This window comes from Physeter macrocephalus, chromosome 15, assembly GCF_002837175.3.
Source record: "Physeter macrocephalus isolate SW-GA chromosome 15, ASM283717v5, whole genome shotgun sequence".
In the NCBI taxonomy this organism is placed as follows: domain Eukaryota; kingdom Metazoa; phylum Chordata; class Mammalia; order Artiodactyla; family Physeteridae; genus Physeter; species Physeter macrocephalus.
This window is the reverse complement of record NC_041228.1, coordinates 38,923,199-38,946,227: the sequence shown is the minus strand read 5'-3', so window position 1 is coordinate 38,946,227 and position 23,029 is coordinate 38,923,199. Positions and strand designations below refer to the sequence as shown.

Sequence of the window (23,029 nt, the reverse complement as noted above, 5' to 3'; positions counted from 1 at the left end):
CCCGTTAGCCACGGCCGCTGAGCCTGCGCGTCCGGAGCCTGTGCTCCGCAACGGGAGAGGCCACAGCAGTGAGAGGCCCGCGTACCGCAAAAAAAAAAAAAAAAAAAGAATGCGGTCACCATTGCTTCCCTCTCACCTGCTTCTTAGGATGCAGCTATCTTTAGCTATAACTTGTTAATTAGCCAATCACAAAAGCATTAGGAGCAGAAGATAATGCCCGCTCTGTATTTTGCATGATATTAAAATAAATAACACCAGCCAACTCAGCGCTGTTGTTTGGTGAGCCCTCACTCATTCGTTGATTCTTGGAGCAAGCATTTATAAATGCCTTCTCTGCACCAGGGCTGTGTTATGTGTTAGAAAGCGCGTGTTTCCTGTCTTGGAGGAACTCACCAGATAGGGCAAGGGGTGGGGTAAGTGGGAGACCCAATGTTCAACTAGAGGGAAGTCTATTCTGATGGAGGTACCAACAGCATCCCAGGGCAACACGCAAGGAGGTTGATCAACCCTGCCTGGGTGAGGAAATGATTCTTAGGGACGCCTTCTTGCAAGGCCACCCTGGGTTTGGCAGGACACAGAGAAACATCCGCAAGGGAGGGGAGGGACAAGAGGCTTCTGGAACTATTCCTAGGCAGTGGGAACCAACTGGATCCCTTCTGTCTTTTAGTTATCTGCTTAAAAACTTTAAATTTCCTGTCATCGGCCCCGGAAGGAAGACAAATGGGGGAATGTTTGCAGAGCACCAGCCCCTCCTGGTCTCCGGGGCCCAGGCCCCCCCACCAGGTAGACTTGTTGGTAAGAGGTCTGTGGGCCGCAAACCAACTCCAAATTCCCACTGAATATGTGGGGTTTGGTAGGGGGCACTTTGCCTGGTGCATTTTACTTCAGTTTTTATAAACTTGTGTATTTCAGAGGAAATATCAGTCTTGGGTTTCTGACTCATTTACATTCCTCAAAATGTCATTCTTTATTCATGCTACAAGAAACCTCTATAAACCCTTTTTTAAATTCCCCCGAAAGGCTGGATTTTTTGGATCCCCAATGCCCTGAGTGTGGTCTTCAAATCTAAACCTAAAAAGAAGAGAAAGTTTGAGTTAGACCCCTTCCCACTTCTGACACCTGGGCTTTCACGGGGCTGGTGGTGAGACTGTGGAGGGTGGCGGGGAGCTGCAGACCGTGATCTTGACCCTGAGCTGAAAGCGTGGTCCTGCTGATATTATCACGCCTGGCCAGTCAGGGGCTGGCTCTGTTGACCTACTGAAGCACCGTGGAACTTTGGAGGGGCCGGTAATAAGACATCTGGAGGAAAGATGAATGTCGAATGTCCAAGGAAACAAACGAGATGACTAAATGTTCCACGTTAAAAATGTGCAGAAGGGAAGAGATATGGGAACATGTGTATATGTATAACTGATTCACTTTGTTGTAAAGCAGAAACTAACACACCATTGTAAAACAGTTATACTCCAATAAAGATGTTTAAAAAAAAAAGTTCATACAAGATGAACAAATAAATTAAAAAGAATAAAAAAGAAATGTGCAGAAACTTAGGGATAAAGGGAAAAGACAGGAGGGAAGATGGGAGCCGAAGAGGTGAGGACTAAGCAGCGTGGAGGTGGCCAGAAACTTGAGAAACAGGATTGCATGACTCTGTGTCGCACGTCATTTCTGATGCTACAACGGAATTCCCTTCATCCTCCCCAACCTTCAGTAAAGTCACCTGCACTCTGTGTGAGAGGTTTGTTTGGGGGAAGGTAGGGGAAATGACTGAGTTGCACATTTGGGTTGAACAAACCAAGTGGGCTGTGAGACAGCGGCTGAAATGACTAGTTCAGTGGCAGCAGGAACTCACAGCATAAGGTGACCGCAAGGCTGTGAGCTGCTCAGAAATTTCCATGACTCTTGAGAAAATAATTAGATGTTCCACTACCTGCAGGTTGCGGGTTTGAACAATCTCATCTAGCCCTTAAGGGACTCCAGCTAACATCTAGGTTTTACACTTTTATTATCTCCCTTGGTCACACAATAAACAGATATAATCACCCTCATCTCCCAAAGGAAAAGGCCAGAGGGGATAAGTCATTTCCCTGAGTCCCATACCTAATAAGTAACAAATCCAGAATTTGAACCCAAGTCTTCAGCTGCGATTTTGCTTAATGTTTCATTTTGAAATGTCCAGGAAGTGGCAAAATCGTTCAGAGAAGCCCAGCTTCCCCAACTTCTGCCACAGTCTTTCTTCCCACCATCCACTGAAACTAGGGATAAAGAATTGAACTGCAGAGACTGCAGATTTGTGCAAAAACAGGCTTTTTAGGTTTACAGATCATCAGACACAGCATCTCTTTCTGGAAACCAGAAAGTAAGCATAAAAGAGTTCAGCCTAAAACAAGCCCTGGGGCAGCGGTTTGCAACCCTGGGTGCACATTCAAATCACCGGGTGGGCTTTTTAAAAATACCCGTGCCTATCCCAGACTAACAGGTTCTAATCTAATCAGTAAGGTCTGGGGCTTAAGAGTCGGTATTTCTGCAAGACCCTCAGGGGGGTCTAAGCAACCGGTATTGAGAACCACAGCTGTAAAACTACGCCATAGGGATCAAGAGGCTCTGAAGTGAACCCACCCTTTCGTCAGACCCAGGTGTCAAGCTACCTTCCTTCATGGGTCCCATCACTGTGGCCTGAGACGCCCGTAAGAGGAGCCTGTGAATGAGAGGATCCTCAGGTGACCTGGCAGGGAAACTTTCTCTGTTGTGCTTAATACAAAGCTTTGTGGTCTTGCCACTCAGAGCTGTGCCTCCCTTTCTGAAAAAGGAAATCAGCTCCAGGTACATCAAAGGAGATTATCATTCCTCTGGCACTGGCTTTGTTTTCCGATACATCTAAGGGAAGCAGGTCCACTTATCTCCAGAATACTTTCCCAGGAAGCTCGGTTGCCTGCTGTGTGAGGTCACAGGTCCACAATTTGCATCCATCGCACCTTGTACGGAAGCGGGAGGAATAGGCTTGCTTTGTTTTCCAGCACTAGGGAAACAGATTTCTTCTTAAGCTTCACACAGTAAATTGTATTAAATCCTTTCAGCAGGGTTTCCATGGCTATGTGAAAGCAAAATCATACAGTAATTGTTTTCAATAATACAGCAAGGCGAGCTAGAGAGTACATCTTAATTTTTGTCATCTGTGCAGTGTTTCTGTTTGTATGGAAATGCTCCTGAGGCAGGGGAAAGGTTTCTGCCTTCACTGGGAGTTGCTTGGCAAATGTAGCGCAAGGTCAAATACAAACTGAAATAAACAGACCTACCAAATCCGTCAGCCCCTGATCTGTCCATGTGAGCTCCCGGGCTGGTTTGCTTATTTTAAGTGGGAATTAGGATGGTGTTTATCTCTTCGCTGCTTGGGCGCCAAAACCCATCCTCCCACTGCATATGCCTGGCTCCTGCTTCCCTAGGGAGAGAGTTGGAGGTATACCCTAGACAAAGGTGACACCTGACAGGAGCCACACCCCACCCCCGAGTATCGATTTGTCCTCTGGTACCGGGGACACTCTCCAGTAGTCTTGGCCCAGGATCCACAACAAAATATCATGGATAAGAATCAGTCTTCAAAAGTGACCATCCTACATTCAGGTTCAAGCCCCATCAACCGGGCTATTGAAAGTTGCTTCAACTCTGAGATTCCATTTCTTCATCTATCAAGTGAGGGTGATGACACTTACACACCAGAGCTTCTGAGTCTCAAATGAGGTCACGCATGGAAAGTACTTGTCCTCGTAGCTGACAGGGTGTTAGGGTTCATTAAATGGTATTCATTTTTAAATGATTATTACCATTATCATTATTATTCTTTGACTGTAGAAAAGTCCTCCTGATAATATGGTGAATCTTAGAGCTGTTGTCTGCCTGAGTGATATCTGGGTTGAATTCCACAGACACTTCTGACCCCTTCCAGATGTCAGAGAGCTGGTTGGGTGCTGGAAAATGGGGAAGGAAGGTCTGATTCCTGCCCTCCAGGAGCTCCCAGACCAGGACTGGGACCCTTACCAACCGAGGCTAATGAACATTACACTCGGATTGTGCTTGGCCATGGCTGCTGCCTACATTGTGTTATTACTCCAGGGAGGAATCGATTCTTGACAATCAATTGGATAAAGAAGGAGAGAGTTCTACACAGTCACTGACAAAAATGTCATCTTGGGTCCCGATCCCATGTGGGCAATTCAACTTCCGAATACAGATACAAGTAAAGTCCCTCAACCAAGCCCCGGAGAGAGTTCAGGGTAGACTTCGCCCCAGGTCGCAGTCTCTGACCACAGCTGATGTTCGTGAGAACCTCACGTGGGTGGGAACTGAGGGAGGTGACAGGAAGGAGAAGATGGGAGTGGGGCAGCCCAGCCTCACCAAGTATGTATGAGATCACTTGGCGGACAAGTCAGCGTTGGAAGGGAAAGGACATTGGCTCTAACCACAGTCTGCCATTTTGAACTCTGTGGAAGTTTATTTTAGCTTTTTGTTTTTTTAACGTTTTAAAGCATGGATAGTAAATAGTAAGAGAACACACGAAGAAAAAGATTTGCCCACACAGAAGTTGTCTTTGGAGCCAAAACGAAGACATACTTGAGATGCTTTGCTTTCCGTCTGTGCCTGAGAGAGATGTTCCCTCTCTGCAGGTCCCCTGGGAGGCTTGGAACAGACCCACCAGATTCCAGGAGCTGAGCCTCAGAGGGGCCAGGCTATGGCCCCCAGGAGGTCAGGGGTGGCTTGTCCTTTGGTGCCTCTGGCCTGTTTGTAGCTTCTGCCTCAAATTCATTCTTTGTCTGTGCTGAGCCTGTCCTTTTTCCAGACACAGCTCATGCCCTACTTGTTGCTTCTCTCAGAGCTTTGTCACAGATGGAACAGATTTGATTCCAAGACCGGGGTCCCCTCTTCTGTGCTCTCACATCACCTCTCCCGTGGTACTGACCCTCTGGTTATACTTCCTGTTTACGCATCTGTCTCCCCCACTAGATTATGACCTCTTGGGGAGGGACTGTCTCTTATGCATCATGGGTCTCCAGAGCATACCACCCAGTCTGGTGCATAGAGATATGCAACGAATAGGTGTTGAAGGCGCGAATGACTATATGAATGAATGAATGACCAAAATGTGACTGAACACATCAGTATGCTGATGCACTGAACCTCAGTGTGATGTTCCTTTAGCTCTCTCTTCTGGAGCCCAGCTTCTTCACGCTTGCCCTCACCCACTCTGAATTCCAACAGCTACCCCCTACTCCCACCCTTCCCTCAACATACATGCACACACACTGGATGACAGCACCATCCTAGGCCCCAGGGGACTTTAGAGGCCTCCTCTGCCGGGAAGCCCACAGATCTCACTATGACAAGGATCAGGTCTGCTCAACTCCCTCGTTATGCCCTTTGTGACCCAGGTCTGCTCAGCTCATATGCTGGTAGTAAGACCCATCTGTGGGATCATAGCAGCCACATTTTCAAAGGCCAAGTGGTACTATTTCTTCTGACCTCAGATTTTCTTTGGAAAATTTCTCCAGTGACTCAAAATGCCCTCTTGGCTGGTGGGAAAAAAAGCAGAAAGCAATGCAAAGGTGTTAATGACCTAATCTTACTCTCGGGGCATTAGCAAAAGACCAGACTCTTAAAGGAATTCCTCTCACATGCCCCAAGCTCTTCATCTACCTTTCGCCCGAGAGCACATGATTTACACTGATTTACTAACTACAGTAGCTACCCACTGACCCATTCACTAAGACCCTCTCACTGTGCTTCTTGCTTTTCATACTTGCTCTCTCTCAATCCCCAACAAATCCATTAGGTAAGTCCTGTTGTGATTCTCACTTTACAGAGATGGAAATGAAGTTCAGAGATTTCAGGTGATTTGTCCACATTCCCATATCTAATAAATGAGGAACATGAGATTTGAAATCTTATCTGCTTATCTATTGCTGTATAGCAAACCACCTCTAAAATGTAATGGCTTTAAACCATTTACCATTATCTCTCATGGGTCTGTGGGCTGACTGGGCTTAGGTGGGAAGTCTTCACTGATGCTCTCCCCTATGGCTGCGGTCATCTGAAGGCTCGACTGGGCTGGACATTCAAGATGACAGCTCATGTAAGCTGACTGTCACTGTTGGCTGTGGGCCGGGAGCTCTTCTGGGACTACCAATTGAGCACTAATGATTTTCTGAGACTCTTGGCTCCATTCACTGGGGTATTGATTCTGGGCTCTGAATCATCCTTCCTTTGCCATAAGAGGTGGCCGTGTTTGCAGCTTAGTAGCCTTCTTCTCCTGTTTCCCACTCATAGAAGGCTCTTTGCATTTTGAACTACCTCTGTCTTTTTCCATCCCAGCTGATGGTGCTTCCTCATTCATAATGCTCTTAAACTGTTGTGAGCTTCCTAAGGACTCTTTTGAGCTCACACCATCAGTCAAAATACACACCAACAAATCTCTCTGAGACAGGCCTCCTTTCTGCCTTGGGCTGAGAGTCAGATGGGTTGAACAATGCCCATCAGATTCCTTTGAAACTTTTCTGTCTAGTTGAGAAGGTCTATGAGACATACTCCTAAAACTTTCTAAAAGCTTAACAAGTGTCTCAGAGCCATGCCTTTGAGATGATCAATACCCTCATCATGTCTTACTTTGAGAACCTTTTTCCAACTGGAGAGGCTGGGAATAAGAATCAGCTTTATTTCTAAACCCAGCTAGTCTGCTTCTTTATAGTTCATCTAAGTTTACTTGAAACTGAATAGTTCAGTTTTCAGCTCATCTCTCAATGCCCATACCTGCCTAAAAGAAAACAGTAGGCACTTTTGACATTCTATCCGGACGACTCCTTAGCCAAATCTGCTACGTCACAGGTATATTTTCTGTTGTTTGCATTATCATAAACAACAGAGTACCAAATTATCCATCATTACGAAATAAAGGATGCCTTTTTCCAGCCTCCAGTAACAGTTTCCTCCTTTTCCTTCCCATTTTCAGGCATAGTTTCCTCAAACACTTCCTGGCTTCTTCTTGCTGCTTGGTCCCAAAGCCAATGTTGCACAATTTAAGTTTTTATCATAGCAGCTTCCACTTCCAGGTACCAAATTCTATTCTAATTATCTGTGACTGCATAGCAAGCCACCCAAACCTTAATGACTTACAACAACAATGTATTGTTTCTCGTGGCTGTATGGGTGGACTGAGCTCAGCTGGGTGTTCTCACTTGGGCTTTTTCATACACTTGCTGTCAGATGTCGGCTGGGGCTGCAGTTATCTGAAGCCTTGGCTGTGGAAGATGTTCAGGAGGGCTCACTCAAGCAGCTGGCAGCTGATGCTGGCCTGGGCTTCTGACAGCCTGGCACCTGGCTCCAAGACGGACCATTCTGAGAGTGAGTGTTCCAGGAGCCCTAGGCAGAAGCTGCAACACTTCTTATGACCTAACCTCAGAAATCCCAGAACATCATTTTCATTATATTTTATTAGTTAAGTAAGACACTATGGCCAGATTCAAAGAGAGAGAGGAATTAGATCTCATCTCTCAATGGGAGGAGGGTAAAAGGATTTTATTTAATTTTTGGTCATATTTAATTTTCTACAAAGCTCCTAATCACTAAGATCTGTGTCCTCTCATTAAAAGTAATGGTCGGGCTTCCCTGATGGCGCAGTGGTTGAGACTCCGCCTGCCCATGCAGGGGACGCGGTTTCGTGCCCCGGTCCGGGAAGATCCCGCATGCCGCGGAGGGGCTGGGCCCGTGAGCCCGGCCGCTGAGCCTGCGCGTCCGGAGCCTGTGCTCCGCAAGGGGAGAGGCCACAGCAGTGAGAGGCCCGCGTACCGCAAAAAAAATAAATAAATAAAAAATAAAAGTAATGGTCTATGAAAATTACAGTTCAGCTCTGCATACCTGGTAACTCATTCCCCTAAATGTTGATGTTGATTCTGCTCCAAGGCCATCTTGTTGTCTCTTATCTTACAAAAATATATACACATCCTAGAAATATGTGGACCCAATTCGCTGTTCTTCTGGGTCTGACATCTGCAAAACATCTGCTAACTCTGACACATGAATGCTAACATTGGCAATGGCTCTGTCAAACAGTCATCCATGGGAAAACTGGATCAGGAATATTGCTTCTCTCCAGACAGTTTCTTCTCCAGGAATGATTAGGGTTAGATGCCTGAAGCAAAGAGGGAAATAACCAGATCAAACACATTTATAACCCTCCTTTAATCACGGCTAAGTGGCAGACCGCGGTATAAGTCTATGTCCAATTACACACCTTATGGACCATCAGTTTGATGGTTAATAGTCATAGGCCCCGTTTTGCTATCTCCATCCCTCGGCATGGCTGTTTTATGTGGCTGAAAGTGAGCGACCATTTCCCACTTAGATCCCCTCTGCCTCCAGGTACAAGCATGGCAGGAGGGCTGAGATTGTTGGAAAGGACGGTGAGAGGGATAAAATGCAGCCTGGGTCTCTGCAATTTTATAAAAATGTTGGGGGACAAAAGTAGATATCCTATGCTGCCTAAACGGCCATGTGGCAGCATCCTCTCTCCCTGCTGAGAGGTGGTACAGGTGGGTGAGAAAGGCCACAAGCTCTGGAGTCAGGCAGCCTGGCCCCTCCACTTAATGAGCCACAACGGACAGGTTATTCACCCTTTTGTGCCTCCTTTCCTCAGTTCTGAATATTTATCTTACTTCTCCTAGTAGTAGCGTGTAAACACCTGAAGAATGACTAAGGAATCAAGGGGAGCCGACTGAAGACTGGGCGATCAAGGGAGGCACATCTGAGGAGGTGGCATTTAAGCTGAGCCTCGAATGACAGGAAGAGCCAGCAGACGTGTAATAATCATGACAGGTGCATTAGTTTCCTGTGGTTTCTGTAACAAATTCCCATGAACGAGGTGGCTTCAAACTACAGAAATGGAATCTCTCACAGTTCTGGAAGCAGAAGTCCAAAATCAAGGTGGCAGGGCCATATTCCCTCCCAAGGCTTTAGGGGAGAATCCTTCCATTTGCCTCTTCCAGCTTCCGGTGGCTCCAAGCATTCTTTGGCTTGTGGCTGCATCACTCCCATCTCTACTTCCGTGGTCACATCGCCTCCTCCCATTCTCTGTCTGTCTTCTCCTCTGTGTGTCTGTCCCATAAGGATGCAAATGATTGCATTTAGGGCCCACCTGGCTAATCCAGGATAAGCGTCTCCTGTCAAGATCCTTAACCACTTATTTTGCCATACAAGGCAACATTTAATTTTTTTCCATGTGAGGTAACAATCACAGATTCCAGAGATTAGTATAAGGATGTATCTTTTGGGGGCCACCATTCAACCCACTACAGTGCGGTCAAAGAATAAAGAGAAAGACTGGGTAGGGCCTTTTCAGCCTGGTAAGGGGTTTAGTAAGAAGCCATAGGAGGTGTCGGGCCTCCAAGGTTGTGCCGAGGTGTGTACCGAGATACGCTTTATAGCGATCAGCCTTGCTGCTCTGTGAAGAATGGATTTGTGGGGAGGGCAGGAGAGTGGTGGCAGGGAGACCAGTTCAGAGGCTGTTGTCAACCTGAGAACTTAAGTATGGGGCAAATCTGCCATTCTCTCTAATCTAAGGATTATAGGCAAATAATTCTTTGTCAAAGCCTGGAATACAGTATTGCTAGTAAGAACAGTCTTTGGACAAAGCAAATTCTAATTCTAAACGCTGCAAAATAAGACTGTGTCCGAGCTCCACTTTATTTTACCTGAAACCCTAATAATTGACTTTCACTATTAGCTGAAATGAACTCATGCTCTCTCTGCCACAGCATTTGGGCTTTCTCCATTATCCCGATGACACGGTTTTACGGCCTGGAACTCAGAGTGGCCTTGAGAAAAGCAGAAACATCTAGTTAACTACGGTCAGAAAGAACAATCTCACATCAGCTATGCTGAAGGGAAAATATTCCGCCGTGGAGGGCAAGAAGGTAATCCACAGATGGAATTCCTCTCCTGCCGCCACCCTTCCCCGCAGGCCTCTCCCTCATCCCTTGCAGCCAACGCAGTTGGTGAGTCCGCTAACTTACAGACACGCTCAGAAATGGGCTTTATGCAAAGATGAGACAGCATTCTTGTTGTTGCAGGCTCCGGACGCGCAGGCCCAGCGGCCATGGCTCACGGGCCCAGCCGCTCCGCGGCATGTGGGATCCTCCCAGACCGGGGCGCGAACCCCGTTCCCCTGCATCGGCAGGCAGACGCGCAACCACTGCGCCACCAGGGAAGCCCAGCATTCTTGTTTTTGTTTTTTATGAAAAAGGGCAGAACTTTGTTAACTTCCAGGCCAAAATTGTCTCTTTCGTGCATCATGCACTGATCTCTCAGGTCTTAACCGGGCCCGCATGCTTGCATGTGCTTAAACTGGCCTCAAAGTTCTATTTCAGACATAAATTTTGGCTCTACGAGCAGCTACCCTTGTGACTGCCATCTGGCCTTGCTTTGCCTCATAGGGAAAAGGGAGGGAGGACCAGCATTTATTGGAGACCCACTCTGTGAAACACACTTTCACACTTGCTCTTGTGGCCTGAGACCAGCAAAATTCTTTCTTTCCCCCCCACCTCAGTAATGGGACCCTTGATTTTTTTTTAATAAATTTATTCATTTATTTATTTATTTTTGGCTGCTTTGGGTCTTCGTTGCTGCACGCGGGCTTTCTCTAGTTGCAGCGAGCGGGGGCAACTCTTCGTTGCGGTGCGCGGGCTTCTCACTGCGGTGGCTTCTCTTGCTGCGGAGCACAGGCTCGAGGCGCATGGGCTTCAGTAGCTGTGGCACGCAGGCTCAGTAGTTGTTACTCCACGGCATGTGGGATCTTCCCGGACCAGGGCTCAAACCCTTGTCCCCTGCATTGGCAGACGGATTCTTAACCACTGAGCCACCAGGGAAGTCCCGGGACCCTTGATTTTTAACTGGCCTAGAGTTGCCAGATAAAATACAGGACTCTCAGTTAAATTTGAATTCCAGATAAACAATGAAAATTTTCTTATTAAAAGTATGTCTCAAATACTGCATTGGAGATACTTAGCTAAAAAAAAAAATTCATTATTTATCCAAAATTCTAATTTAACTGGATGTCCTGTATTTTTGTTGTTGTTGTTAAATCTGGCACTAGGCTACCCTGAATAAAGATAACATTTCTCAATTTCCCTGAAGTAGGTGAGACTATGTGACAAAATTCTGGCCAAAGGGATACAAGTAGGATTACAGCTATATAATGCAGAAATAAATGTCACAATCTATGAGTGTGCAAAGAGAGCTCCATATAGTGGGAAAAGCATAATTTTAGAACCAGAGGGATCAGGATTCAAATCATAGCTCTACCATATAATTAGGGATTTGATCTTGGTTTCTTTCATCTATTTTCTCCTTTAAAATGAGGCTAATAGGGGCTTCCCTGGTGGCGCAGTGGTTGCGCGTCCGCCTGCCGATGCAGGGGAACCGGGTTCGCGCCCCGGTCCGGGAGGATCCCACATGCCGCGGAGCGGCTGGGCCCGTGAGCCATGGCCGCTGAGCCTGCGCGTCCGGAGCCTGTGCTCCACAACGGGAGAGGCCACAACAGAGGGAGGCCCGCATACCACCAAAAAAAAAAAAAAAAAAAAAAAAATAATGAGGCTAATAACGTCAGCCTTCTAAAGCTCTTGTAAGGGTCAATTGAAAGAAGGTATGTAAGAGTCCTAGTACATCATCTAGCTCACCATTCACACAGATAACAGATGCAGGGTCTGGAATTTGACCAAGCTGTCTGCTTTCTAGAAGCTCTCTTCCTTGCATACACTCACATACTGTGACAGTTCTGAATCAAAAATAATTCTTTCCCTTCTGGTCGTCCTAACCACTCCTTGGAAATTTAGCCAAGATCTTACTTCATGAAGATTTGCTTTCTAGGGATTCTATTTCATTTATGGTTAGTACTACAAACTTTATGAGTTTCATGTTTTAGATATTCATTTTTTTGTCTCCTAAGAACCCTAGATTTAAAAAATTCTTTCCTGCATTTTAAAACAATAGCTAAGCATATAATAAATGCTCAATTAAAAAAAAAGAAAGAAATGGTTGCCCCTCTCTCTTTCTCCTTCCTGCCCACCTGCTGGAATGTAAAGGTAATGCTGGAGCTCCAGCAGCCATTTTGGACTATGAGGTGATCTGAGGACGGAAGCCACTCATGGTAGAACAAAAAACTAAGAGACCTGTCTGCAACAAGAAGAAGGTCCTTGGTCTAGAACAAAAACAAGAAATTAATTTCTATCTTGTTTGAGCCACTGCTATTTGGGGTTTTTTGTTTGTTTGTTTGTTTGTTTGTTTGCTGCTTGTAGATAAAACTAATGGTAACAAATACACTATGTCAGCTAATTTTCACTCAACCTTTAAAGTAAGGCATATTATCCACATTTTGGCAAAGAGAATCCCAAGGCTGAGAGACATTAAGTAGCTTAGCCAACATGGTCACATAGCAATTGTTGAGCAAAGTTTTGAGACCCAGTCTATCTGAAGAGTATCCAGGCTCTTATTTTTGTATACTACACTGCTTGTCTGGGTGAGAATTTTTATCAAATTCTTAAGGTTTTTATAACGTTGTATCAAATTTGCTTCTTCATGTCTGGTATCTAAAGCGTTTAGCTCTCTCCCTCATCACAAGTACAGAGTATGGACATTTCTGGCATTTGTTAGTGTTCTATGATCTAGAAGTCCATCCATAGATCTAATATTGGAGAGGACTGAAACAAAGGACATATTTATTTATTTATTTGTTTATTTATTTATTTATTTCTCTAAAGAAATTCATCTGGCCTGTATTTGAATATTTTCCTGCAGATATGTCTTAACTGAGTTATGATTCCATATGAAGTCCTCAGCTTTTACAGAGAATCAGTATTAAAAGGTCTATTTGAAGAACGTTTCTGGATCTTTGGAAGCATTATTGTGTTGCTTGCTGTTCCTTGTAAAATACAATTTTCATGCAATAAATGTCACCTACAATCTAGTGCCAGAAAAAAACCTGAAAAACGTCTATTCAGGTGTGATCCCGTTTCCTTTTTTTTTTTTGGCCAAACATCGAAAGAATAAGAGAACCTAACAATTACTCTTTTGCTTTGGTTTCCAGGAATCTTGGAGCTAAATCTTATGGTTATTTGCAGTGTTTCAATTAGCCCAGATACGAAAATATTCCTTTCTGTTTTGTCTTTCATTTTTTTAATCTATTTTTTTCTGTTTCTCTACTATTTTTTCTTTCATATCTCCAATTACCCATTTTAGGATACATTTTTGTTATTATAGGGTCACCTCAAGTCTGCCTTCAGTCATTTAACAAACGTTTTTATTGATTGCCTTGCACATAGCACTTGACGGAAGGAGATGCTACAGGCTATAAATTCCTAGCTGAGCCTTTGCTTGTAACTCATAAGCACTACTTTCTTTTGAAAGGGGCTCACAAACCTCTACGAAATAATCTTTTCCAGAATTTAGGTGAGGATCAACAGTAAACCCAGTATTTCCTCAAACTCACTTTTTTCTTCCTGTTTTGGAAAACGGAGATATTATCCCCATCAAGCCAATCTTCTGACAGAAGACACCCATGAATCTCAGGCACCGTTAATAGGACCAGCCCTAGAGGAAATTCGAAGAGAGTAGCATTTTAACAGCAGCCTTTCTGCTCCCTTTCTCTTTTGCCAGGGGACCCTTCCCTGGGCTTCCAAACAGTAAGTACAGTTGGGCCCTCTTCTGACCCTCCTCCAGCTCCCAACATCCTTCTCAAAGGATGCTCACGCACTGTTTATGTCTCTGCGGGAAAGTCACCCTCCTCTTTTCCTGGGGACAATGGAATCTTAGCCCAAGCCTTTATCGTCATTAAAGGAAATGTACACACCAGCGAACAGACCCCCAAAATGGGAAAAGCAAGCCCCAAAAGCCTTGAAGAAAGTAAGAAAGGGGGGCCTTCCTGGTGTCTGAAATCGGCCCACGGAGTCGGGCATCCTCGATGCCTGGGTTGTCCTGCTCCAGGAAGCACCGGCAGGTTCACATCTCCATGGTGACGCAGCCTGGCTTGTCAAATATTCCTGAGCTTTCGGGGTGGTGGGGGGGGACACCAAGTGGACAAATTGGGCTTTTTGCCAGGCCAGGGAAGTGGGACTGGAATTTTGAGCCTTGACTCCCATCCCTGGAAACGGTTGACACCATCATCTGGGAGAGCCTGCATTTTCTGCTATTTTAGGCTGAAAGGAGAAACCAGCAATGGCCCATATTCCTACGGCCTCCCCTGAGCTCATTGCCCTCTTCATGGAAGGCGGATCCTGATCCGGCCCCTCCCAGCCTCACAGGGTACCTCACCCGCAGTGACACGTGGTGGTTTTTAAAGCACTTGCACGCCAAGTGCAAGTATATAGTTTTATAAGCTCTGCTGGACTGTTGAGGAAACCAGCTCAGGAAACTTTAATGACTGGCTTAGGTAAAAAAACAACAGAGCTGGGACTAAACAGCCAGAGCCTTAACTCCCAGATAAGAGTTATTTTCAGTTCTCTTCAGCTAACTGTCCTCTGGGAGCCGAGCAGCCTGGCCAGGCTGGCCTTCTACCTCTCGGGAGCCTCACCCAGCAGATCCTCCCCTCCCTCCATCCCTCCCTCCCCCACGCTTTGCTCACACCTCTCACATCCTCGTAAGCAGGTTGGGGTCCTCTGTCCCTGGCCTGCGAGAGTGTCAGTGGCAGGGACAGTGTCTGGTTCAACTCGGACTACCCTCTGCCTAACGTCATAAGTGAATAATTAATAAACAAGCCAATGAACTTGGGGGTGGCCCTTGGTGCCGTCTCACCCACACGCTAAGAGCACCCCGGCCCGTGTTGCACCGGTATAGAAAACCACCCCCCCCCCAATCTTTTTCCTGGCAAAGTTACCTCCACTGCTATATTCATGTATAAATGAGCAGGTGTTGGCAGCTATGGGACGTTTTGTTGAGAAAGATTTAAGACCCTGGAATAACGTCTGCCTCATCAAGTCTACATCAGAAAATCAAACAAACCAGAATATGACCTTTTATTCTGTTTTTGTCTTAACGGCTTTGGAACTGTGGTCAGTGGAAACAGCATCATCCTCAATAAAAATATTCCTGGCCAGCCAAGTGACACATCTGGTCAGTCGTGACGAGGGAGAGAACGAGCTCTTTCATTCCTTGGCAGCCTGGGAGAAGGCATCTGGGCAGGTCTATCTTGAGAATGTTTGTGAAGTGTCACTCCAGTAACTCCAGGAGAGCTAGGATGATGAATTTCATAACTGAAATCAGAAATCTTGTCCAGAATAAAGTTTGGATGGATTTATGAAATCACAGAGCAGAAGAGATCCTAAGTGAGAATAATTAATCTATCCCTCCACTGCTCTGCAGGACAACACCGAAATTATCCTACCAAATTCTCTATGTTTTTTCTTTAATGTGCAGAACAGGAAACTCTTGAAACCTCTCTGGATAACCCCTTTAAATACCTCACATCCTTCATGGGAAGAAAGTTTTACTTCTTTCTAACCTAAATCCCTCTTGCTGAAATTCAACTTCATTCCCTTCCGCTTAGGGATCAGCCAAGAATTTAACGCCTTGATCAATTTGCATCAATACATGAAATAAAATTAATGTTTTTTTAAGATGTGAAGTATATCTATTAGCAAGTTCCAAATACCCAACTCAGTGGCTAAATAAATGTCCTTTAAGCTGAGGATGCACTGTCTAGAAATTGGGTCCCGTAAACAGCTAACTAGGACATGAGAATCATGAGCAAAGCACTGGGAGAGTGAGGGAGATGGAGCTGAGGCTCTCGATCCCCACAAATGGTAAGTACAGAGGTAAGTTGAGCTTTGGCACCTTAATAATGTCAGTAAGGGCTTGGTTTCTTTTCTCTTTTCTACTCTGATTTCCACAGGGTCAGTCATTTGAAAGACTTTCCCCCTCATTGTGGCAAAATAGCTGCAGCAGCTCCAGCCCTCGCATTCTTACAGCACACCATCCCTTCAAAGCCACAGGCCTGAAATCCCCTTAAATGATATCAGCCTGGATCACGGGTCCACACTTAAACCGGGAAGTTGAATTTAGTGATTGGCTTGATTTAATCAGGACCCACCTCTGGACTTGGGGGTGGCGGGGGTGGGTGGGTGCGGTGTCAGCTTCCTAGAAGCACTTGTGATTTGTGGGGAAGAAGAAGCAAATGGACTGAAAATCTGAGTACTGTTAGGGTGGGCAATTGGATGCTGGGTCATTATGAAAACAACCTTCCCCCTCCCAAGATTCAAAAGCATGATATGATTTTCTGCATGTAAGACATCTGCTCAGACCTGTGGCTTGTCCACTTACAGACAGGTCCACGCTCCCTGGTGATGAGAATCACCTTGGGCACTTGTTAAAGATGCAGTCCTCAGGTTCCTCCCCTGAAGCTTCTATTCAGTGGGTCTGGGACGGAGCCTGAGAATTTTTCATCCAACACATTGTCCAGGTGACGCTTGTGAGACCAGCTCAGCCCACAACCAATCCCAGAGCTTGTTCTTCCTACTCCTGAAAGCGAGGGAGTACATTGTGTCTGCAAAGGTCTTCAAGGTGAGGGAGACATACTCAAATCATGGATGCACAATAGATTTCAGAAGGGTATTTCTGAACGTGGTCATTGTGAGTACTGGTCAGGAGTCTATGAAGATAATTGATAGCCCTTGTTGAGTATGAAATCTGTGAAGGAAGCTGAGTGCTCCACATAAATTTTCTCCTGTAAGTGATGCATCTCCTTGTAGAGAATTTTCAGGCAAAGCAGAGACCACCATCCTTCTAAAACGTTCTCATTAAGAATTCAGAGCAACATCGATGCAACTAGAGATTACCATACTAAGTGAAGTAAGCCAGAAAGAGAAAGACAAATAACATATGCTATCACTTATATGTGGAATCTGAAATGTGGCACAAATGAACCTATGTATGAAACGGAAACAGAATCATGGACATAGAGAACAGACTGGTGGTTGTCAAGGGGGAGGGGGTTGGGAGAGGGATGGAGTGGGAGGTTGCGGGGAGCAGATGTAACATTTTATATGTAAAATGTATAAACAAGGTCCCACTGTACAGCACAGAGAACTATATTCAGTATCCTGTGATAAACCACAATGGAAGAGAACATGAAAAAAAAGAATGCATATATATGTATAACTGAATCACTTTGCCCTACAGCAGAAATTAAAACAACATTGTAAATCAACTATACTTCAATTAAATATATATATATGTATATAAACTGGAAAAAAAGAATTCAGGCACCTTTATAATATATAAAAATCAGGATCCCCACATAATAACAGTTTTATTTAGTATCTATTGTATGAGGAAATATATAATATCAAGAAATCACTATTTTGTCAGTGTTTCTTTGGTTGAGGTTACCTTAATCAATTTTTAATGTATTGGAAAGATTCCTGGGACAGCCAGTAGCATCCAAGCCTCTGGGAGGCGAAAGGCAGTATTCTAGAGAGTGTTCGGTATTCAGCTGTGGCTGCCTGGATTGCTGCTTCTCTCCGTGTGTTTGCAGCACTTCTCGCCCAACACCCCCTTTTTCCATGCTTAAAACAAGAAGGTGATGCTGGCCCACGGTTGCCAGTTACGGGTTACCTCTGTGCCAGACACCTGCACCCAAAATTAATTAAATCTCAAGTTCGAGTTCTAGAAGGGAGACTGTGGTCAAGCCACGCATAGACGAGGGCACCAGCCCGGGCCCACTTAGCTGTGACTGGGAAGGGGGCAAGGGTGATGCGAACATGGGCCAGGGACCATTTTCTGTTGGGAGGAGGAAATTAGTTCTCAGAGAAAAAGAGTCTTTGGAGGCTGAAAAGATGCCCCTCGTAAAGCTGCTGATATAATTTCTTGTATTCATCCCAGAGGCATCTGAAAACATTGGAAAAATTGCAGTGCGATACAGGGCTGGATGCACTTATGGCTGCCCAGACCTACTGCAATGACCCCTCAGTTCTCCCAAGTCCAGGGCCAGCACACGGGAGCCAGTGTTTCAGAAGAAGAAGAAGAAGCCGGATGATTCTCGGGAGTCCTTGACCTCTCTGGTCACATCCTTGGAAAGAAATGGGAAAAAGAATGCTTCGCCCTCTAGAGGTGATTTGAGGACAAGAGACTGGTTCCTTCCCCCTCTGACTCACCCAGGACCCTCCCAAGGGCCACCCGCCCCCATCCCTGGCCTGCCTGGAAGCTGACCTGGCCACTGTGCCTCTGTGGCTAGTTGTAACAGTTCAGCCTTGGCTGGCAGCGGACTGCCTACTTCCAGGCAGCTCCAAACTGCAGGAGACTAATAAAACGAGCCCTAATGAATGGCCAGCTCTGCAGTCATATTGAACTCTCGGATTTATTCTTGTTGATAATTTGAGTGGAGTAGACCAAAGGGTCTCTTAGCGTCACAACTAGGAGATAAAATTCTGATGAATGAAGCATTACCTTGTTGCATAATTAAGAGGGTTGTTGACCTAATTTAAATGATGTTGCCAAGGTGAACCAAATAGCAATTCTGGACCAGAGAGAGAGTTGCTTGCTCACGGTAGACTCTTCTGCAAGCAGAGGACTTAACTTTAATTTTGGCAAAGTTTAGAAATGAGCTTTGTTAATGGGCCTTTTTAACCTGGGTATGGAGCTAGATCTGAAGAGTGCTAGGTGTCAGATTTTGCCTTGTACAGGCCTCCTGGCTAAGCAGAAGGGACCAGGACAGAATCAGGGGTCTGTGCATTCTAGGCCACCTTTCAGGATCTGCTGTTGCTCTGCTGGCTGCCCAAGTGGGCAGGGCCAGATGAAGACCTTCCAGAGAATGTCAGCACCAAAAAAATATAGCCCTCCACAATACATAATTTAAAATATATGTAGTAGTAAACCTTAAAATTAATTCAAGGAATTTTAAAGATGTTCTGATTTTTTTCTACTATAACTTCGATGCATCTTTTAGAAATATCGAAGTTCCCCTCTTGGGTAAACCAGCACTGTGAATGAGCGAGAGAAAGAGCCAGGACTGACAACCAAGAGCCCTGAGTTCCAGCCCTGGCTCTGCTTCTCTAGCACCTGTGGGACCTTGGGCAAGTCACGTAACTTTTATGGCTCTCAGAAAGGTCATCCAGAAAATAATGGTTCCTCTCTGGGCAGTTGTGAGGCTCAAATGAAATGTCAAAGTGCTTCATAAACTTTGAAATGCTCTACACATACACAGAGGAGGCCTTGCATGATATTCATCAAGCGAGCGCCTGAAACAGGGAGTGGCACCAGAAAGTGAAAGGTTTCATACCCCAAAACTATCCACTGCTGAGGTGTAGGATTTAAAACATCCATCCCCACTCCAAACCACCTTACAATTCATATAAGCACTCCTTCCTGCCAAAAGGGGAAGGTCTGCCCCTTCCTGAGGGTCTGATGCCCACGACAGCTGACCGTATTTGCAAATTCAATACAAATAGATAGCAAAATGAAATTGCAAATCTTGCAATAAATGAGGGATTTCATGAAGTCAATGAAAGTGATGTTGGAGACTGCTCAGTTCAGTTAGCTAAGCCACTGACCAAGGAGTATAGGCAGTTACCAACAAAGAGAGAAAAAGCGCAAGGTTAGTGATGCATCAGAGAAAACCATTTGAGTAGCAAAGCTTTTTCAGGGGCTCGTGGGGAAATGATAAAAACTCAAGTATTTTGTAAAAATTACTCTTTTTTGGATTGTGCTACAAAACTTAAATGTGAAGAATTTAGTATCAATCGTATAATTTTGCTGGAAATTTTTCACATGTAAAAAATGTTTATTTTATTCCTTTAAGAATTAATTAATAGTTGGTATTATGACCCTAAGTTTGTTTGATAGAAAATAAACTAATTTTTATAAAAGTTTTTATAAAATGTTTCATTTTCTAGGCAAAAATTACATTCAAGGGTTTTGTTTTTTGATTTTTTTTATTATTTTACTATGATCTTTTGGATTCACTTTCAAGTACCTTTTTTTTTTTTTTACTGATATCAATCATTCTCAGATAATGAGGACTTTTTATAATTATTGACATGAAAATTGCTAATTTCATTATTTCCCAGTCTCCCTCAATGGAAATGATGTGGACAGTTTCCTCAAGCCCAAGGGAGGGAAAGGAACAAGCTTCCAGCCCTCTGGAAGTGGAAAGGCCCAGTGCGTCCCTCTTTCAGAGATGAAGCCAAAATGTCTTGGAACCAATACAGTGAGAAGTGAGCCCAATTTTCTGGGCAGAATTGACGCTGGCATGCCAGGCTGGGTGCAGACTGCACTGGGAGAGGATGTGCCAGGGACCGGCTGTGAGGCATGAACGCCTATGGCCTCTGTACCCCTTGGACCACCAGACTGGACTCGGCTACTCCAGCTGGCCAAGCAGGTGGTCCTACATCTTCTCCACTGGCTCCACTGCTCCCTCCTCAAACCTCAGTCAAAGGAGTTCAGGTTTCCAGGACACCCCTGATGACCCCTCACTGAGGACTTAACTTAGATGTGCTCATCAGTACCCTTGGAGACAACAAGCCTCCACCTTAAAGCAGGCTGATTGAGCAATTCAACATGCCAGAGTCCTTGGTACATTTACCCCTACAGTTCTGGGCCAGCACTCAGAGATGTGCAGCCAGAAAGTAAGATCTCAGGTGCTGCTAGGCGGAACTCCGTCCACATCACAATTCTACCACCTTACTAGCTGTATGACCTCAGGCAAATTACTCGACCTGCCTAAACTTCGATTTTCCCTCTGTAAAATAGTAAAGCATTTAAAAATAGGTCTGCCTCATGGGGTTTGAGGTATATCTTAGGTCAGACTCCCCAGAAGCAGACCCCGAGAGGAGGATTCACGTGCAGTGGTTTATTTAGAACATGCTCCCATCACAGGACTTGAGGAAGCAGGCAGGGACGGAGAAAAGTCAAAGCAAGGTATGGTTTCCTAGCCTGATCCTCCCGGGCACTTGGGAGGATGCTATACGTCAGACTGTCCCACTCACAAGGAAGTGTGGGTTTCATGTACCTGCACTGGTCATTCAGGGGCTGAGAGCGTGCAGGGGATATATTCCAGGTGCTTGGGCACTCTGCCCTGTGGGCAAACCGGCCTCAGGAGCCCTTAGTCAGACCTCTGATGGGATTCACAGGTGCAAGCCCTGGAAGCATTGTTATGGTAAAAGAGCCCCCAGGACCTGGCAAAGGACGAATGGCTTCTAACACGGCTAGGGCTGAATGAGAGGACTTGTGAAAAACACCTCGCACAGTGCCTGTGCAGAAGAGTCGCAGGATCCATGCCCCCTCTTATCGTTGCCGGTGCCTCTGTGGTTGTAATTATGAAACTGTGATTGTCATCCTCTTAGGCATTCCGCCAGGGAATGTGTCATGAGCCTCAGCCAAGGAGCTGGTGGTCAAAGCCTCCAGGCAGGTAGACAGTACATTCTAATGCACAGGAAAGAAAAGGGCAGCAACATTTATTGAACACCTACTATTCAAGGGTCAGGCACTGTGCTGGGCGCTGTCATAGGCCACCTCATATACTCCTTATAGCAGCCCCATCAGGTAGGATTAATATCTTCATTTTTATGGCTAAAGAAACTGATCCAGAAAATCAAAATAAATTACCCCTTATCACACAGTTATGTCTAGGTTCTAAAGCGGTATTCTTTTTACCTAAACTTCAGAGGCTGCCCTTGAAAGATGATACGACAGAGCCTGCCTGTTGCCTGTCCAATATATTCTGAGCAGCCATGTACCCAGCTAAAATAATATATAGCTCAGCTTCCCCTGCAACTAAGGACGGCCAATAAAAGTGGGGATCCTTTAACAAAATGGATTCCATCAGAAGGCATTCTTTTTGCCCTTCCCTCTTCCTTCTCCTACTTAGAATACAGATGTGATGGCTGGTGCTCCAGAAGCCATCGCGGGCCATGGAAGCTAGAGGTTTGAACTTATTCTAGGTATTTGGACTTAGTTTATACAAGAGAAAATAAATGTCTGTATTACTGAAGCCACTTTTATTTCCTTTGTATTTTTCTAGCAGCTGGTCCTAATCCTAACAGATACAGACTGTATGATATTTATGAGTTCTTTTAAGAACGACTTTACTATCTTGAATCAAAGTAAACTACCCACTTGCCCCAGGCCCTCTGTCCTGAAAAATACTGACGCATCTCTATGCTATAAAATTGAACCCATCAAGTCTAAACACAACAGAAAATGTCAGATAAACTGCCAGCAGCCTGAGGTTTCAGAATTTCCAGGGCAGGTCTAAGTTCTTACCTTTTGAAACTGTGGAAACTGGGCACCTGCTGAGAGACAAAGCCCCGATCAGACAGGGGTCCGTGAAACCCTGGCCTCACTACAATGACCACATCACCCTTTCTTGGTCTCCCATAAAAGCAGCAACTGGCATGGCCCCAGGGAAGCAACAGCATTTTGCCCTGTATCTTGCAACCCCCTAACCTGCCCGCTATCCAGCAGCCTGTTTCTCTGAGTGCGGCTCCAGGAGATGGTGCCTGACTCAAGACCTGACCATAACGTCCATCTATATTCTGCCATTTGCAGGAAGAGTTGATCAGAAGCTCCGGTCAATAGTGGAAGCTCCGAGGCCCAGAGCACAGAGGGAGCCTTACATAATCGGGGATGGTTTGTCAAAGCACATTTCACATGCAGCTGATTCTATCACCTTGGGACTTGCTGGTGGAATAAATAATCACCGTACACATTTTGTTAGCTACGCCTCATTAGAGATGGGTTTTTGGAAATGGCATCGTGAAGGCTGCTTATCTGTCGGTGCTCCTTTTAAGTATGGTGAGTGTTCCAGATAGGCTTTTTCTAAAAAATTAGACATCGCCGTGGCCAGATGCAGCTTGTCATGGTTACTGGAGTTGAGGGAGCCAAGGGGAGGGATACGACGGCCTGAGCTCACCTTCAGAGCTTGCAGATTCAAGTGCTGGAGGAAAGCTGGGGAGAAGTTTCTTTGCAAAGCGAGAGCTCAATCAGAACTCTTCCAAAGAAGCGT

At 45.4% G+C, this 23,029-nt stretch overlaps 1 protein-coding gene across 2 annotated transcripts in view; it reads right to left on the bottom strand.

Annotated features, from left to right (window-relative positions):
- TSPYL5 (TSPY like 5) overlaps window positions 1-23,029 on the bottom strand; it is a 112,756-nt gene that overhangs the window by 51,296 nt on the left and 38,431 nt on the right. Inside the window, exon 2 of one of the 2 annotated variants that reach the window (XM_055091015.1) lies at window positions 13,526-13,626. The exons of the other annotated variant lie outside the window; for it this stretch is intronic. The gene's annotated coding sequence lies outside the window, so the exon portion shown is untranslated. The remainder of the gene's footprint in view (window positions 1-13,525; window positions 13,627-23,029) is intronic. 2 annotated transcript variants of the gene reach the window in all.